Below are 20,839 nucleotides of genomic sequence, written 5' to 3' on the forward strand. Positions count from 1 at the left end.
TGACAGATTGTCTATACTCACAATTAAATGCGCGAACAAAACCTACGCCCTAGTTAACGCACATGCTCCTACAAACGATAAGAACAAGTCTGATCCAGACGAAGTTGATAATTTCTGGGACCTACTGGATGAAAAATTAAACAAAATCCCCAAACACCATGTCAAGCTTCTTTTGGGTGACTTCAATGCCCAACTAGGTCGTGAACAGAAGTTCAAGAGAGTTATAGGAAATTACCCTGCTCACAAAAGAACCAATCCCAACGGCAAAATACTGGTGTCCATTTGCGAAAATCACAACCTGCAGGTCATGTCGACCCACTTTCGCCATCTACCCAGAAAGCAAATGACTTGGCGTTCTCCCGTCCAAGCTCTCGGAGAGTTCCAAATTGATCATGTTGCAATCTCCACGAGAAACAGCCCTGAGATTATGAAATTCAAGGTAAAGAAAGGCACCAATGTGGCCTCAGTTCATTGTATGTCTCATATCAAATTCAAACCAATTCCCGCAAACACAAGGAAGACAACCAAACAGATCACACGCTTCGACAATGATAAACTTCGGCAAAGTGTCGAGGAGTTCCAGGAGAAGGCTAGACCAAATGACACTGACTTTAACAACGCCAAAAGTCTCCTTGTTGAGGCCGCCAAAGACGTTGCAGAAATCAAGAGAAGCAAAAAGCATGCTTGGAGGAATGGTACCTGCGAATCAGTCCTCCAAGAAAGGCTCAATGCGTGGAAACAGTACTACTCTACGAAATCAGAAAATGATTGGGAAACCTACAAAACCCAACGTGCCCAGGCAGCTAGGGTGTTCAGAACTGAGAAACGTAAATACGAAAAATCTCTCATTGAAAAGATAGAACAAAACTTTAGGAAGAATGAAAGCAGAGAGTACTACAGAGCCTTCAAACGCAAACTCACTGGCTATAAACCACCATCTCTATGCTTTGAGCGCAAGGACGGCACACTGGCGACATCAAATGAAGAAAATTGCAGCATTCTGGCAGATTACTTCAAGAATTTACTTAATTGCTCTAAACCTCAAAGCGCCATTGAGACCAAGGAACCACTACTCAGGTACCCAGATTCCAGACCACCCGACAGAGATGAAATCAAGCGCCACATTGCCCCTCTCAAAAATAACACAGCGCCGGGGGAAGACTCAGTAGTAGCAGAACTATGGAAATATGCCCCAGAGGAATCACTTGATATCTTGCAAAAGCAAATAGAAGAAATTTGGAACAAGGAGACCCTACCCGAAGATTGGAAAATAGCTTTGATCCATCCATTACACAAAAAAGGTAGCATGAAGAACATCAACAACTACAGAGGAATATCTTTGCCACCCGTGACTTACAAAATTTTATCACTTGCCATCCTGGAGCGTTTGGAAGCACAAGTCGAACATCAAATAGGTGAATACCAAGGAGGGTTCAGAAAAGGTCGCTCAACAGCTGAACAGATCCAAAATCTCAAAACGATCATCAGATATTGTACACTAAGGTCCAAGCAGTATGTGTCTGTCTTTGTAGACTTTAAGAAAGCGTACGACTCTATTGACCGGGAAGTCCTGCTAAACATCTTAAATGAATTTGGAGTTGATTTGAAACTGCTGGCATTAATTAGAGCCACCCTGACCGATACAAAATCCAAGGTGAAGTTCCACGGATGTCTCTCGCATTCCTTTGACATCAAAACAGGAGTCCGACAAGGTGATGGGCTATCCCCGATACTCTTCAACTGTGTTCTTGAAAAGATCATCAGAACCTGGCGGGTGAGATTACAGGAAACCAACTACAGTCCATTGAGAATAGGAACCAAATCCAAGGGGATCGCAACAGACTGCTTAGCATTTGCCGATGATATTGCTGTTCTCTCAAACGACATAGAAACCGCTAGAGCTCAAGTTGAAATTTTAAAGGAAATTGCCGAACAAACTGGTTTGCAGATATCGTTTGAGAAAACAGAAGTAATGACTAACATCAAAGAGGCTCCACCAAAACTCCATACAAAATACGGGGACATCACCCGAGCAGACAAATTCAAATACCTGGGTGAGATCATCATGAAAAATGGACTGGACAAAGAAGCACTTCAGGAGCGAGTACGCAAACTGGAAATAGCCTACCAAACATCCCGCACAATCTACAATAAAAAATGCCTTTCCCAAAACACCAAGATACGTCACTATGAAACAGTTCTGAAGCCAGTAGTTCTATATGAAGCCGAAACCCTGTCTCTAAATGCCAACAAAGGACTCCTTGAAGAACTGGAGAAAAGAGAACGTAAAATTGTGAGAGGAATCTTGGGATCGAAGTACAGAAATGAAATCCATCAAAAGAGATCCAACAAGGAAGTCTACAGCAAAATAGAGAAAATTACCGACACAATCAGAAAAAGGCGGGCACGATTTTACGGTCATCTGAAAAGAATGGACGGAAGAAAGTTAACTAAAGAAATCTTTCACTTTTTTGATTCAAACCCCAAAACCACAATTCCCTGGTTTAGAAATACCAAAGAAGGCCTGCAAATGCTACATATCTCAGCTGAAGACGCCCTTAACAGAGATCTCTTCCGCAAGAAAATATTGACGAACGGGCTAAACCGAGACGAGCAGCCGAAGAGAAGACACGGTGCCCCTTGGACAGAGGAGCGTAAGCAGGCCCACTCACAAAGAATGAGGGAAATTTGGGCTCTAAAGAATGCCAAGTTCAGTGTCAAATGCAACAAGACTTAACGTGGTCCTTGATGGCCCCAGCGAATTATATATATATGTATAATAATAATAATAATAATAATAATAACTGGGCTTTGCAACATTCGGGTTTCGCGTGCAAGTGTCCTTAAAATAGCAATCTCCACCACAATCACTACCTCAAAATTGGACACAGATATCAACATTCTGTTTTCATATTCTTGAATAGTAATAAAGGCATTTAACGCAGTATGCTACAATTTTCCCTGGGTTTATTAATAACGGACATAAAATATACTACTTGAAGAGCCAGGGGGGATATGCCAAGCAGATGAAGGAAGAACTCAAGAGGTTAGGAATTGCAGATGAAGAATGTCGTGATAGAGACTAATTCAGGAACAGACTTTCCAACATAAAAGTTCTGGTTGAAGAAAAGAAAGAGCGCAGAGGGGGAAGATGGACTGAAGAGAGAAGAGCGCAACATTCTGAAAGAATGAAGGCACTTTGGAGAAAGAGGAAGGAAGAAGGGATGATTAGAAGGAAGTGAAGTGGTATTGGCGTGGTCCTAAGTTTGGCCGGTTCGCAAGAAAGAAAGAAACGGATATAACGACACCAAATATTTTAATGTAATTTTACTCATTTCTGCCACTAACATAAAACATAAAACTGTTACAGATTCAGACATGCAAAAGATTCTAACATCAGTCGTGGCTATGATCACGTCTGTAGTCAATGTAAAACCACAAACTTATGTTTTAAAATATCAACCGATTACTTTTTGAAATGTCTTTTTTTCTTTTCTTTTTTGTTAAGAAGGAAGCCACACTTCTCAGTGTCGACTCGGTTGAAACGTAAACTTAAAAACCTTCCAGTCTGCCAAACACACACTATAAATATTGCACTAAAATACCTGTAAAGAACTCATTATTAAACATGCGTGTATTTTAATCCTTGTTTAATAATGAGTTTCTTTAAAGGTATGTTATAGTGTAATATTTATATTGAAATTGTGTGTTCGGCAGACTGGAATGCTTTTAAGAATTACATTTTGAAATATCAACACCTTTCCATCTTCTACTGGCTGTGCGTGTTTCCCAGACTTGCTCTATGAAACAGCGTTCGTCTGAGTGAGTTTGCTACGCGGTTTGGTCCGCGCAGCTACCGAGCTTGCATTCGGGAGATGGTGGACTTGAATCCCAGCACCAACAACGCTAACGATGACTTTCCGTGGTTTTACATTTTCATGCCAAGTTAATGATGGAGTTATACCTTACTTTAAGGGCATGATCTCTAATATTTCCCATTCCCAACCCTTTCTGATCCCATAGTTACGAAAACCTTGCGTGTGTTAGTGCAACATTTAAACCACTAGAAACTACAAAAAAAGAATAGCGTTAGCTGGCACACAAGACGAGCCATTGCTCTCGTCGTGTTCATACTCAATCTTTATCCTTATCCTGTTCGCAATCAAACACTTCTTTGGAGTCTTAACTTCGTTACAGAATGATTCTGATCTTCGGAGGGCGAGGGAAAATGTATTAATTGACATTCCTTCAGGAGTTTAGTCCGTTCGGTACTCACCGGTACCCTATATCATTAGTTCGAAAACATTGCTAAATTAATACCGTAGATTTCTGTACATGTTAGAAAGAGGTGGCACACTCCGGTACCCATGAATATTTTTAAATATTTTCTTATTGGTTCAGATTTTGTCTCTACGGTCCCGGACACTCCTGTCATTTTGTGATTTCCGCTTAAGTAGTATTCTTGCTTATGCCGGAAAGATTTGCACATTTTAGCATAGACAAAAAAAAAAAAAAAAAAAAAAAACAACAACAACAGATGATCTCCCTCCCTTCTGTCAGCAGTCAACACTACTGCAGCATCCACAGAGAAGGAGCCCTCAGCTCAATGAATGAACCTGTGACTCCTGTTAGAAGTGCTCTTTTGGCAGATTTAATATTTATTCATCTTATGAGATCCACACTCCAGCAGTTTGATCGACTACTGTATCGCCGTTGCGCCTGCGAAAACCGCAATGTGAAATATTTCAGCTCAGAACTTTGGCTGCCGGCCCCGCGGTGTAGGGGTAGCGTGCCTGCCTCTTACCCCGAGGTGCCGCATTCGATTCACGGCCAGGTCAGGGACTTTTACCTGTATCTGGGGGCTGGTTCGAGGTTTACTCACGAGCGAAACACGCCAAGTGTAACAACCCGTTTCCCAGAAACTTTACTCATTGAAAGAAGGGTCGAAGTAGGCGAACATACGTTTATGCTTACCCAGAGACACTCGACCATTTCCAAGAAAATGACGGTCGAAGTTTCCGATGTGCTTTACGTGCCTGTTAGCGCGTAGCAAGTTCAACCGACGTGGTGGCTTTCATCGCGGCTTCACACTTTTGCTCCCCGTGTATAAATTCTGATGACCTTTTCTTTTTGTTTCACTTATTTAGTTTTGTCCATTGGCGATTACTACACGAATGGTTTTGTTCAATGTATTTTAAAACTCCGCCACTGTGGTGTACTAGTTAGTGTGATTAGCTGCTCCACTAGAGGCCCGGGTTCGATTCCTGACTCTGCCACTAAGATTTGAAAAGTGGTACGAGGGCTGGAACGGGGTTCACTCAGACTCGGGAGGTCAACTGAGTAGAGGTGGTTCGATTTTTACCTCAGCCGTCTTCGAAATTGTTTTGCGTGGTTTCACACTTCTCCTCCAGGCAAATGCCGGGATGGTACATAACATGAGGCCACGACCGATTCCTTTTCTCTCCCTTGTCTTCCCCTTCCAATCGTCCCATCGCTCCCACAAGGCCCCTGTTCAGCATAGCAGGTGAGGCTGCCTGGGCGAGGTACTGGTCCTTCTACCCAACTGTATCCCCCAACCCAATGTCTCACGCTCCAGGATACTGCTCTTGAGGCGGTAGAGGTGGGATCCCCCGCTGAGTCCGAGGGAAAAACCAACCCTGGAGAGTCAACGGATTAAGAAAGAAAGAAAGAAAGAAAGAAATAATTTTAAATCATCAATAAGTGAATAATAATTTCGTGTGGCTATTTCTAGCCGAGTGCAGCCCTTGTAAGACAGACCCTCCGATGAGGGTGGGCGGCATCTGCCATGTGTAGGTAACTGCGTGTTATTATGGTGGAGGATAGTGTTATGTGTGGTGTGCGAGTTGCAGGGATGTTGGGGACAGCACAAAACCTAGCCCCCGGGCCATTGGAATTAACCAATGAAGGTTAAAATCCCCGACCCGGCCGGGAATCGAACCCGGGACTCTCTGAACCGAAGGCCAGTACGCTGACCATTCAGCCAACGAGTCGGACATCAATAAGGGAATGAAACAACGTATTTAAAATTGTTTTTGGAAAAATGAGCCGTTATCTGTGGTTAATCGCTAACTGTCCGCCTCTGTAGCGTAACGGTTAGTGTGATTAGCTGCCGTCCTCGGGGGCCCGGGTTCGATTCCCGGTACTGCCAGAAATTTAAGAATGGCAGGAGGGCTGGTATGTGGTTGAAAGGCACATGCAGCTCACCTCCAATGGGGGTGTGCCTGAAAAAAGCTGCATCACCTCGGGATGAGGACACGAGTTTACTTTACTTATCGCAAACCTATTGCCAGCACGAGAAATCTTCAGTAATATTAACGACGTTTATTCCCCGCGTAATATTCCCACCCAGAAATATAACTGTGACAAACCTGCCTCCGTGCAATGCTCGTGGTATGCTACATTTCTACACTCATGTGAATAAAAACCAGAACACCTTGAAAGACTAGAGATAGGAAGTTCATATTCACAGATCATATGCATTAGTGTGTTCTGAAGAAATGATTAACACTTGAACTATGTCGGCCCTCAGGTTCAAGGTCCACATCGGTATCTCGGCGCACTACCACCGACTGGTAAAATGTGCCTGCTGCTCTCGTTGTCGCTGTAAACCGAAGGTAATGGACCTGTGTGACTTGAGCGGACGTGTAGGATGCCTCGCAGACGTATGCGAGAATCATACCGTCAAATGAGTGAGTTTGAAAGAGGGCACATTATTGGCTTGAGAGAACGTGATGCATCCATCCGGGAAATTGCTGCTGGTGTGGGACGAAGTGTGTCGGGTGTGTACAGAAGGCCGAAGAACACGACGAGATGGGTTTGGTCGCACCACCCATACTACTCCCCGAGAAGATTGACACCTCATCCGAATGGCATTGCAGGAGAGATCTGCGTCCTCCTCAGTTCTGGCGCATCAGTGGAACAGTGTAATACATCGTACACTATCAGCAGTGATAGTCCGTCGCCATTTATTACGGTCTGGGTTACTGGCGCGTTGTCTAATTCTTCGCCTGTCTTTGACTAATGTGCATAAACATGCTAGACTGCAATGATGTATAGAACGACGTCACTGGGGACAGGAATGGCAGCAGCTAGTGTTTTCGGACGAATCCAGGTTTTGTTTGTTTGAAAATTATGGCCGCATTTTGGTTCGCCGCAGACAGGGGGAGAGGCATCACATTGACTGCATTCGCACAAGACATACAGCACCAATTGAAGGCCTTATGGTGTGGGGTTTTATTGGGTACAACCACAAATCCCAGTTGGTGCGTGTCCAGCGCACTGTGACCAGTTTGACCTACGTGAATGACATCCTGCGACCCGCAGCCACACCATTTCTGAACGGCACCCCAGAGGCCATATTTCAGCACTAAAATGCGCGACCACATGTTGCTGCACGAACACGTGCCTTCTTGTTGTCACAGGATGTCGGACTGTTGCCCTGGCCCGCCCGATCACCGGACTTGTCGCCAATCGAAAATGCGTGGTATATGGTGAAACGACGGGTGGGGCGCTCTGACCCAATGCCAACCACCAAGGATGAACTGTGGAACCGCGTGAATGCAGCATGGATGGCTATACCCCAGGACGCCAGTCGCGCCTTATATACGTTGATGCCATCACGCATGGAACAATTTATCAGTACCCATGGAGGACCCAGTGCCTACTCGGCAACAGGACACACGCTGAACCTAGGTGACTGAAATGCTAATCATTTGTGCAGAACATACTAATGGACATGTCCTGTGAATATGAACTCCCTATCTCTAGTGTTTCATGGTGTTCTGTTTTTTATGAGCATGAGTGTATGTTTCGAATGTTTCTACGATTGGTATCATCCAAGAGAATGCACCATACCTCTCTGAAGCGTAAATATAAGAATGAACTTACAAAATATTGTAATCCCTGAAAAATAACACACACATACACATATATTATATAGGCTATAGGCTATAGAATAAACGCATAACACTTTTTGTGAAACCCAGTTGTAATTTTACAATCACCATAACACCCGTTTATCCATTAACTTGGTAATAAACATTCGTGTAGTAATCGTCAATGGACATAAGTAGATAAATGAAACAAACAAACAAACAAACAAACAAACAAAATCAACTGTTAATTGGGAGTTGAACACGGGGTTCAAAAGTGGGAAGCTGCGGTGGTAGCCGCTGCGCCACTACGTCAGTTGAACTTGTTACGCGCTAAAAGGCACATAAATCATGTCGGAATCTTCGACCGTAATGTTCTTGGAAACGGTCGAGTGTCTACGGATAAGCCGGAACATGTGTCCCCTTATTCCGATTCCTCTCTCACTGAGACGTTTCTGGGAAAGCGGGTTGTTGCACTTGGCGGATTCCCCTCGTCAGCCTACTTGATTATAATTTAGAAGCTATCTGACGGTGAGATGGCGGCCCGGGTCTAGAAAGCCAAGAATAACGGCTGAGAGGAGTCGTTGTGCTGACCACACGACACCTCGTAATCTGCAGGCCTTCGGGATGGTAGGCCATGGCCTTTTGGGGCTGTTGCGCAGTGATGTTTGGTTGTTTTTTTCCTTCAGAATTTTGGCTGGTAAGGATCTGTTATCTTTCTTTCCTTCTTAATCTGTTTACCCTCCAGGGTTGGTTGTTCCCTCGGACTCAGCGAGGGATCCCACCTCTACCGCCTCAAGGGCAGTGTACTGGAGCTTCAGACTTTGGGTCGGGGGTTACAACTGGGGAGTAGGACCAGTACCTCGCCCAGGCGGCCTCACCTGCTATGCTGGGGGGGGGGAGATGGGAAGATTGGAAGGGATAGACAAGGAAGAGCGAAGGAAGCGGCCGTGGCCTTAGGTACCATACCGGAATTTTCCTGGAGGAGAAGTGGGAAACCACGGGAAACCACTTCGAGAATGGCTGAGGTGGAAATCGAAACCGAGCCTCCGGGGGTAACAGCTAATCACGCTAACCACAATATCACAGAGGCGGACGAAGGATCTGTTATCTAAGGTTCAATATTGAGCGATGATACTCAAAGAATTTTTTTAAAATGAGATTTGTGCTGCGGGTCAGTATTTTTCCAAGAGCTTCGTCACATAGCGGTTGTCGCAGGCGCAAAGACAATATGTGAAGACATTCAGTAGATGACTTCAGCTCCTGGAAACGAGAAACGACTGCAAAATCTCACCTCTGTTCATCCATGTGGGAAATGCTGAATTGTTAGGTCAGTACCGGTACGCCTCCGTAGCGTAATGGTTAGTGTTATTAGCACCGGGCGAGTTGGCTGTGCGCGTAGAGGCGCGCGGCTGTGAGCTTGCATCCGGGAGATAGTAGGTTCGAATCCCACTATCGGCAGCCCTGAAGATGGTTTTCCGTGGTTTCCCATTTTCACACCAGGCAAATGCTGGGGCTGTACCTTAATTAAGGCCACGGCCGCTTCCTTCCAACTCCTAGGCCTTTCCTATCCCATCGTCACCATAAGACCTATCTGTGTCGGTGCGACGTAAAGCCCCTAGCAAAAAAAAAAGTGTTATTAGCTGCCGTCTTCGGTGGCCCGGATTCGATTCCCGGTACTGCTAGAAATTTAAGAATGGAAGGAGGGCTGGTATGTGGTTGAAATGGTGCATGCAACTCACCTCAATTGAAGGTGTGCCTGAAAAGAGCTGCACCACATCAGGATGAGGAGACGAGTTTACTTTACCGGTAGTTCTTATTTTCCAATTAAATCCTTGATCCCCCTAACGAGCTAAATTCACATCAACGAGAGAAATGGTTAGTTAGATTTAGGTGAAAGTCGTCATTGATTGAAGGAGTTTTTTGTTCTGTTACAGTTTCATCCTTTTTTCTTGGTTAAAATAGAGCTAGTAGGTTTGCGCTGCTGATAAGTTCTATTTACAGAGCCTTCTCTACTGCATCAAGGAAGTATTTTGTGATAGTGTCATAATATCACTGCACTTCCTGGGAACCGTATCCATTCAAGAAGGATATTACGAATTTCACAAGGATAGCGAATCCTCCGTGGCTCAGGCGGCACCACGCCGGCCTCTCACCGCTGGATACCGTGGTTCAAATCCCGCTCACTCCATGTGAGATTTGTGCTGGACAAAGCGGAGGCGGGACAGGTTATTCTCCGGGTACTCCGATTTTCCCTGTCATCTTTCATTCCAGCAACACTCTCCATTCTCATTTCATAGCATCTATCAGTCATTACTAAATCACTTTGGGAGTGGCGACCCCATCGTACTAATAGCCTATATCTGCTTCATTCATTCCATTCCTGACCCGGTCAATGACTGGAAAACAGGTTGTAGGTTTTCATTTTTTCATTTTCAGCATCAAAGTAAAGCGGCTGAAAATAATATCGCACATTTGAACAAACTTTCCTCAAAACAACTACGCTGTGAAATTAAGAAGCAAACACTAGAAAGTGCGTGGGTTAGAATAAGCAAAGAGTAAAACACAATACTGCTAACAACTGGAAACATGATTAATAATTATGTTATGGTTTTTGCTTTCTGCTAACTATTTTTGACGGTTTTCGGAGACGCCGAGGTGCCGGAATTTTATCTCGCAGGAGTTATTTTACGTGCCAGTAAATATACAGATATGAGGCTGACGTGAGAAAATGATGAACGTCTTCGTGTTCTGATTGATTCTCACGGTACTGTACCTTGTTGAAGTACGCAATACTCAGAGAGTTTTTTTAAAGGTAATAATAATTTCGTGTGGTTTTCTTTAACCGAGTGCAGCCCTTGTAAGGCAGACCCTCCGACGAGGGTGGGTGGCATCTGTCGTTTATAGGACACTGCGTATTATTGTGGTGGAAGATAATGCTGTGTGTGGTATGAGAGTTTCAGGGATGTTGGTGACAACACAAACACCTGGTCCCCGAGCCAAGAGAATTAACCATTATAGGTTAAAACTTCCAAACTGGTCGGGAACAGAACCCGGGTACCTCTGAACTGAAGAGCACTACGTTGCACCTGCAAAAACCTCTAAGTGAAATACTGCATTTTAGCTTCGAACTTTGGACGGTAAGAATCTGTTATCTAAAGTTCAATATTGTGCGAATATTGTCCAGAAATTCTCGCTCTTCATAATATAAGTGCTGCGAGTCAGTATTTCTCCAAAAATATTATCAAAATATTATTAAGTAGCTATTATTAAAAAAATGGAATTCTTCCAATTCATCTAGTTGAATGTTTGGATCTGTCCCTAGATATAAAGCTAGTATTCTGCAAACTAACCGACTACGTTATGTTAAAATGCAAAGTCAGGCCGCACAACCGAGATTTTCATTATTGGTTTTCTTTGGAATATGAATAGATGTACCGCCTAATGGCAATGGATTAATTTATCATGATCATATTCAATTAAAGAACTATTAGGCTAACGCTTCTGCGATGGTGGTAATTCTAGCTTCAAGAGTAAATACGGCATTAACCTCATCCCCTCATAATTCTAATCTTCTTCTTTATCTGTTTACCTTCCAGGGTCGCTTTTTCCCTCGGACTCAGCGGGGGATCCCACCTCTACCGCCTCAAGGGCAGTGTCCTGGAGCTTCAGGCTCTGGGTGTGGGGGTTCAACTGGGGAGGATGACCAGTACCTCGCTCAGGCGGCCTCACCTGCTATGCTGAACAGGGGCCTCGCGGGGGGATGGGAAGACTGGAAGGGATAGACAAGGAAGAGGGAAGGAAGCGGCCATGGCCTTAAGTTAGGTACCATCCCGACATTTGCCTGGAGGAGGAGTGGGAAACCATGGAAAACCACTTCCAGAATGGCTGAGGTGGGAATTGATCCCATCTCTACTCAGTTGACCTTCCGAGGCTGAGTGGACCCCGTTTCAGCCCTCGTACCACTTTTCAAATTTCGTGGCAGAGCCAGGAATGGAACGCGGGCCTCTGCGAGTGGCAGCTGATCACACTAACCATTACACCACAGAGGCGGACCATAATTCTAATCATAAGAGAAAAAATTCGATCCTTCGAAGAATGGCTAAATAGTCAGCGCAGCAGCCTCCGTTTTAGATGGGCCTGATTTCGATTAGGATGTCGGGACAGAGGTTTTAGTCACATTTGCTTAATTCCTCTGGCTCAGGGACGGGGTATTTTTCTTATTATACTCATCTTTCTATGCAAACACAACGCATCACAATACCAAACAACACTGGGACACCACAGTTTAATATTACTTTAATTCCACTGAACTGAATTCTCTCCACCTTCCACAATCCTTTGGCACACCTGCGGGACATTTTTATGGTATATTATGGCACGGTCTCTAAGAAAGTCAGCAAGTGCTTACAGTTTGGTTTATGTCGAACCGACACACCCAGGTCTTATGGCGACAATGGGATTGGAATGAGAAGGAGGCGGCCGTGGCCTTAATTAAGGTGCAGCCCCAGCATTTGATTGGTGTGAAAATGGGAAACCACGGAAACCCATCTCCAGGGCTGCCAACGGTGGGGTTCGAACCCCACTATCTCCCAGATGCAAGCTCACAGGTGCGCGCCGTAACCGCACGGCCAACTCGCGCGATCAGCGAATGCTGTCTCACATACTTCGACGTAGAAACGACCATATCTTCAGAACTGTACTTGGACCAGTGAGTGTTACTAGCTGGTTGCAAGTGGAAAACGGATCGCTCCTGTAGTGACTTCTTTGAACCCAATTTGTTTTTAAGGAATCTTTTTTCTCCTATATCAATGACTGGATCCACCATCTATGTTAAGGTTTCCCCCGCATAGATACACTCCATTCCAACCACTGTTGAATGGAGGTGGACTTTGATTTGTAATTTCCATAATATAGTCTGAAAGTCCTTTCCGTCCTCCTCACCCTTTCTTTTAGTGCCCGTTTTTCATTCCCATAAGGAGAGTGGAGAAGAGAGGGTGTGAGATTTCTTCCCAAGTATTTACATTTCTGAACACGTTGGATTTTACCAAATTTAGCTTCAGTTCTGTTCCCGGGATTTCCATTGTTGAATCTGTACAGGGTAGTCGGAAACAACGTGAACAAGGTAAATAAGTGTTAGAGGGTTGGTTGTACTGATAAATAATGTGAAGGAAAAAATCGATATCTCGTGCCATTTTAATTTTATCAGCTGCTGAAGTTAACCAATCAGATCGCTTCGCGGGTGAATTTAAATGGGCTTTGCGACGCGGTGTTGCTAAATCTGTACATGGCCTAAAACCGGCTTGAGACCCATTTCGAAAAATCAGCATCAAACACAAACACACCGTCGGTTCCAGCCGGTGTCACAATCCAGTACTTGCTATGGCGCAATGCAGTCAGCTCGGAGATCCGCGTTCAAATCACTCTCCTGGCGAAGTTCTTTTTTTTTTCTTCAGTGGGTACTCTAAAGCTGATTTTAAGCCCCGTGCAAATTTAGCAACACCGCCTCGCAAAGCCCATTTGAATTCGCCCGCGAAACGATCTCATTGGCTAACTTTTGCATCTTATGAAATGACAACGATGCGATATATTGAATGATCTTTTTTCAAATTATTTATCAGTATGATCAACCATCTCACGCACATATACCCGGTACACGTTATGACTACCCTGTATACAGGATGGTTCGTAAGTCACTATACAATCTTTGTGGGTTTAATGTAGGGGTAAGAGAAGACTAAGATGTTAAATACATCTTTTTCTAAAACTGTTCCATTTCGGAACTATGCAACACATACATAAAAAATACATTCCTCCCAGACAGATTTTATTAAATGAGGGATCTCTACTCAGTGTAACACAAACACGACACAATTAATTCTTCCCAGATTTCAACTAAGTCCGCCTCTGTGGTGTAGTGGTTAGTATGATTAGCTGCCAACCCCTTAGGCCCGGGTTCAATCTCGGCTCTGCCACGAAATTTGAAAAGTGGTACAAGGACTGTAACGGGGTCCACCCAGCCTCGGGAGGTCATCTCGTTTGAATCCCACCTCAGCCATCTTCGAAGGGTTTTCCGTGGTTTCCCCACTTCTCCTCCAGGCAAATGCAGGGATGGTACCTAACTTAACGCCAAGGCCGCCTCCTTCCCACTTATTTGTCTATCCCTTCCAATCTTCCCATCCCTCCACAATACCCCTGTTCAGCATAGCAGATGAGGCCGCCTGGGCGAGGTACTGGTCCTCTTTCTCAGTTGTATTCACGACGCAAAGTCTCACGCTTCAGGACACTGACCTTGAGGCAGTAGAGGTGGGATCCCTCACCGAGTCTGGAGGAAAAACCAACCCTGGATGGTCAAGGATTAAGAAAGGAAGAGAAAATATTTAAACTAAGCAAAAGGATCACAAATTCAATACAAACTACGTACAGTTCTACCCAATGCATGTTCAAAGTTACGTCCACGGAAGTCCAGACAGAGACCTGCTCGTCGTCGTACTGCTCTTGGGATGCAGCGTTGCCAACCGTACGATCTGGATCGTACATGTACGATAATTCGATGCTGAGTACTATCATACGATCCAACCCGCGAATCGTTCGCCTAATGTAAGATCCTATGACGTATCGTAAATTTTGTTTTGTTTCCTCTGAAAAATGCGTAGATTTTTGTTCCTTCTTTTATTCGTGCAAGTAATGTTCTATCATACGTGACAAGTTGGAAAGAGAGGGAGAGGTTTTTCAAATAATGAGATTTCCAAAGGGTATTTACCAAGAATGGGCTCTTTCCTTTCTGAGTTACTTCACCGCCTTGCGCCTGTACTGTAATCAGTGGATCATAGCATTCGCCTTCAGCAGATAGACGATGACAGGAGGAAATTCCCTTTGTCAACGTCAATGATGATGTTAAAGCCTGCTCTGAAGTAGATTACTTTTGGGCTAAGTTACACAGGAAGTGAAAAACACCTCTGGTGAATGTGAGATTACCGTACTTCCATCATTTACACTCTCTGTGTCATCACTCCCTCACTCAGAAACTGATTGTGAAAGAATATTCAGCAAAACTAATCTCATCAAAGTCAAACAACACGAATTCTTCTACGGCGAATAGATGCTTGCTGAGTAGATTTCAAACCATCGGAGAACATGCTCAGAAGTATGGCTAAAGCAGAGTTGTATAATCAACCAGCAATTCAAGTGCTTCAGAATCTTCTGCTGTGAATGTGCCTAGAGGTTCCATAGAAGAAATGATCATGATGAAGACGATTTACAGCTATGAGGTAAGGTACTTCAGTGACTTTATATCTCATGTTGACTACTTATTTACAAATTAACCTATTCGTGAGTAATCTAAGTAAAATTTATTTTCGTATCCTTATACTGTGTCCCACATATGAGCACAATGGCATATTTATTTTTCATCCTAACCTGTTTAAATGTGGAGTTGCAGCAGAGGGACTCCTAGCTATTGTGTTATAGGTCATTGCGGAACGTACAGTACAGTACAGAGGTACTCGGTTTTTCGGAAATATATTATTAACCAAGAATCGAACCAGGTAGATTCCTGAGAAGTAAGCTGCTGCGTAAGTGAACTATTGCGTCTGTAAATAGACTCAAAAAGCAAATATTTTTAGGGTTAGTTTAAGTAGTACGATCCTCTCTTGAAAAAATACGATCCTTTTGGGAGTTATTGTACGATCCTGACCATCTCAGAGGTTGGCAACGCTGTTGGGATGTCACAGATCTCGTTCAGACCTACATGCAGTGTACAAGTCCAGTTCTTGTAGGGATCAACTGTTTATAGAGGGGTGTGCAAAGGAATTTTTAAAAATACATCTCTTGCACTGGAGTAGTTAGTGAACAGAACAAACTCTTAAGAAATAAACATAATGATGAGGTAAAACCCAGCAGGGAAATTTACAAGATTTTAATTGACATCACATGTAATCTGAGCGTGTTAGAATTCTCTTCCATAAGCCACACGGATTGAGTTTTCTCTTAATTCTGGGCAATTTTGAATCGCTACGTAGGCGACCATGACACATCTGAAGGCTCTTATGGTTCATTTTTGAATGCCTAGCAAGATAGGACATACTGCATCACAACTATGAAATAAAGCATTTTCAGTAAACGTTTCAAACAGCTTCCTTGGCTGAATGGTCAGCGCTGAGGCTTTCGGTTCAGAGGGTCCAGGGTTCGATTCCCGGCCGAGTTGTGCAGTTTAATCACGTCTGATTAATTATTCTAGCTCAGGGACGGTATGTTTGTGTTTATCAGCACTTTCTTCTTAATATTCAGTTAACGCGGAACACTACCAACCATCACAGAAACACGCAATAGTTATTAAATCCCTCCACATAGAGCTGGCGTTAAAAAGAGCATCCAGCCGTAAAACAGGATAAAATTCCATGTCTAACACTGTTCGCACCCACGACACCACAGACGTGGGAGAAAGCGGTAGAAGAAGAAGAAGAAGAAGAAGAAGAAGAAGAAGAAGAAGAAGAAGAAGAAGACGTTTCAAATAATATTTTTGTCTTAAATTTACCTCTGCATTACACCCATAAAGTTTGTGTAGTAACTTATGAATCACCCTGTATGTGCCGTCTTCAATCGAAATTCTTAACTGAGCTTTGGCATCCACGCTTATATCTTCAACCTGCTTCATGATAGTGGGGAGGTTGTCTGCCAGAAGTATTACATCACCCGCGAAGGCTAAACAATCGAACATGAGCGCATTTTTTCCTCAACCAGTTTTCATCCCATTTTGGGTCTTACATTTTTTAATTCTTGATCTCCAATTTCTGACGAACTTTTCTAGGATGCATTTAAATATGAATGGTGAAGGACCGTCTTATTGCCACGGACCATTTTCTATCACAATTAATGTTATTTGCTTTACGTCCCACTAACTACTTTTCAAGGTCTTCGGAGACGCCGAGGTGCCGGAATTTAGTCCCGCAGGAGTTCTTTTACGTGCCAGTAAATCTACCGACACGGGGCTGTCGTATTTGAGCACCTTCAAATACCACCGGACTGAGCCAGGATCGAACCTGCCAAGTTGGGGTTAAGAGGGTCAGCGCCTTAACCGTCTGAGCCACTCAGCCCGGCTTTTCTATCTCAAATGTTCCGGACATTTTGAGAGTTCACCCATTAATTCAAGTTCAGAAAAGCCGTCTCTAAGAGTCTGCTTGATTATGGCCAGAGATTTGTCATCCAACTCGAACTGCTGGAGAATGTTGCTGAGTACTTTACGATCTACTGGATCATATGACATCCTGAACTCCACGGATTATCATTATTATTATTATTATTATTATTATTATTATTATTATTATTTGCTTTACGTCGCACCAACACATATAGGTCTTATGGCGATGATGGGGTAGGAAAGGGCAAAGTGTGCGAAGGAAGCGGCCGTGGCCTTAATTGAGGTACAGCCCCAACATTTGCCTGGTGTGAAAATGGAAAACCACGGGAATACACTTTCAGGGCTGCCGACAAAGGAGCTCGAACCCACTATCTCCCGAATGAAAGCTTACAGCTGCGTGAGCCTAACCGCACGGCCACTTGTCCGGTATTATTATTATTATTATTATTATTATTATTATTATTATTATTATTATTATTATTATTATTACATTCATAATGTCCGGTTTAAATTATAGGAATTATAATGGTGTATGATCCGACTCCGTGGTTAACTTGTTAGCATGTTGGCCTTTGATTCGAGAGGTACCGGGTTTGATTTCTGGCTGGTTCTGGGATTTTAATCTTCATTGGTTATATCCTCTGGCTCGGGTACAGAGTATTTGCGCCATCTTCAGCATTGGATTTCACCCTAGGTAGGGCCTCATCCACACAGACACGCAGGTCGCCAATGGGAGTCAACCTGCAAGACCTGCAACAGGTCTCTCCGGAGGCCACACGCCATTATAACGAGTTGTTTTAAGTGTGTCTGGGCCAGACTGAGTGGCTTGGATAATAGAGCGCTAGTATTCTGCGTCTGAGGTGCCGAGTTCGACCTCAGCTCAGTCCGATGTTATTTGAAGGTGATCAAATACGTGACCCTCGTATTGGTAGATTTATTTACATGTAAAAGAACATCTGCGGTATAAAGTTTAGGTTTCTGTGTATCTCCAAAAATGGTAAAAGTAGTAAGTAGGTCGTAACATTTGACATTATTTGTTGTGTAGTAGCTTCTGCAATGTCTTGTGTAACAAGATACACTGGCACTGTGCACTGACTTATAAAAAACGGTCGATCATTATCGTGGCTGTGCTCGTTGCCGAGATCTGTGTGACAGCGACCTTAATTAACATCCGAGCGGATAATTACCAAACCAGTGCCAGTTTCATATTAGAAAAAGTGGAAATATTCCAACAGTGTGTTCTATGAGTTATCATTGTAGCCTCCAGCTCTGCCACGAACTTAATACAGGTTTGAAGGAGAGGTTCACTCAGCCTCAGATAACATTACTTTCGACCGGTCTTTGTGTGCATTTCGTTTCCTATTTCAAGTGCAAACTAATTACTGCGGCATCAAGAATATATAAGCCACGGTCGTTTCTCCCCCCATTCTAGCCCAAATTAATTACGCAAACACCCCCTCCTCTCCCTCCCTCTCTCTCTCTTACACACACACACACACACACACACACACACACACACACGGAGTGCTTGGGATTGATATAGTACATCCACGGTATTCCCTGCCTGTCTTAAGAAGTGACTAAAAGGAGGACTCTCAACTTGGGAGCATGGATTGGTGACCACGGTTCCTCTAGCTGAGTCTCACGTTGCTTCCACTTGTGTCGGGCTCCTCTCTTTCATTTTTGCTATCTAACCTCCCTTGGTTAACTATTGTTCTTTTCCGACCCCAATGGTATTAAGTTTGTGAAGTTTAAGAAGTCTTTCTTATTCCTTTCTTTTGCCGATATCGTCTTCATTCTTCGAATTGTCAGGCCTCTTCCATCTTCCGTATGATTAGGGTTAAAAGGGGCTGGTTGCCCAGTTGTACTTCTTTGTAAAACAATAATCACCACCAAACACACATACACACCGACATATATATCAACACAGGTTATCAGACATAAGAAGAATACGTCCAGTCCACGTTATCCCCTTCCTGTCGTAAGAGGCAACTAATAGCGGCGTGGATGTTCAACTTAGAAGCGTGGGTTGAAGACCATGGAGACCCCTGTGCCAGCTCCTCACTTTCATCTTTCCGATCCAATCTTCCTTGGTTAACTTTTGTTTTCTTCCGACCCAATGGTATTACGTCTATGGGGCCTAAGATGGTTTTTATTGTGTACCCTTTATGACCCTTCTCTTTCTGTAGCCCACACCTTGATTCTTCGAAGTGTCGGACATCTTCCTTTTTTCATTTCTAATTACCGTTAAAAGAGGGTGATGCCTTGTTGTACCTACCCTTAAAACAATGAACAACACCACTATCACTTCCAGACTTAAGCCAGACACGGGACGATAACCAAGATGTACTGAACACCTTGTATGTAACAACAACAAAGTACATTGCATCGTACGCTCGAACTTAACGACATCTCTGTTATGCCATACACTAGAAACTCTGTTAAACACATTGTTTATGTACTATGTGCTAAATAACTACAAGTATCTTCTACTCGTAACCGCCAAACGAGTAAAGTAATCTGTCGGAGAAATTATTGCTGACCTCATGTATCTCAAATCTCAATTGGTTTCTGCAAAAAACAATCTAGTGGTATTTTGGTAATTTGTGAAAGTACTTTCTAAATATTAATAATAATAATATTGGTATTGGCTTTACGTCCCACTAACTACTTTTACGGTTTTCGGAGACGCCGAGGTTCCGGAATTTAGGCCACCAGGAGTTCTTTTACGTGCCGGTAAATCTACCAACACAAGGCTGGCGCATTTGAGCACCTGCAAATACCAACGGACTGAGCCAGGATCGAACCTGCTAAGGTGGGGTCAGAAGGACTGCGCCTCAACCCTCTGAGCCACTCAGCCCGGCTTTTTGAATATTATTATCTAGTAAACTGACCTATGAAAGTCATTTTTCTAAGGTAAGAATGTAAAGATTTAATCACTCAGAATAGGAAATGTGAGATGATCATTTGAAAAATTGCTTCAAGCAAAAGTAACTATTTTATTGTTCAGTCTGCAAGCAGTTTCACACATAACATTAGGAAAGTTCATTTCTTGTACAAGATTGGATAGTTAAAAGGAAAATAAGACAGTTCTACTTGTAAAAACAATTTAATTTAGACCTTGGGCGTGGTAGCGAATGACTTGCTTCTTAACAAAACAGTTGCTGTTCAAATCATTCAAATGCCTGTTGTATTTTTGAAAAGAAAAGTTACCTCTCTGTGGTTCAGATTCTACGTATTTAAAAATCTTATCAATAAATATCTCCATATCTGACGAACAGATACAGCTCGTGCTGGACAACTGCGAATCACAACTGACAATAATTTTTTTTTTGCTAGGGGCTTTACGTCACACCGACACAGATAGGTCTTATGGCGACGATGGGATGGGAAAGGCTTGGGAGTTGGAAGGAAGCGGCCGGGGCCTTAATTAAGGTACAGCCCCAGTATTTGCCTGGTGTGAAAATGGGAAACAACGGAAAACCACCTTCAGGGCTGCCGACAGTGGGATTCGAACTCACTATCTCCTGGATGTGAGCTCACAGCCGCGCTCTTCTACGCGCACGGCCAACTCGTCCGGTGACAATGAACTAGCACGACAAAATACGTATACATAAATGACACAATTAGACGAAGATTATTATCTATTGGTCCACAACATTAGCTGCGGGCAACAAGGAGTTTCGTATGCGGGCGAATCGATGTGCTGCAGCGTAAGTGAGAGGGGAGGAACGTTCACTTGGCTAGTTGCTGCAGAAGAGTTCACGTCAGCTCCTCGTAATTGCGGGATAATACCTCAAGTGAAGTA

General features: G+C 43.6%; 1 protein-coding gene across 1 annotated transcript in view; it reads left to right on the forward strand.

Moving 5' to 3' along the window:
• The window catches only part of LOC136876970 (probable peptidoglycan muropeptide transporter SLC46), a 159,367-nt gene that overhangs the window by 82,793 nt on the left and 55,735 nt on the right, over positions 1-20,839 (forward strand). The window lies entirely within an intron of this gene.

This window comes from Anabrus simplex, chromosome 7 (genome assembly GCF_040414725.1).
Source record: "Anabrus simplex isolate iqAnaSimp1 chromosome 7, ASM4041472v1, whole genome shotgun sequence".
NCBI classification, from domain to species: domain Eukaryota; kingdom Metazoa; phylum Arthropoda; class Insecta; order Orthoptera; family Tettigoniidae; genus Anabrus; species Anabrus simplex.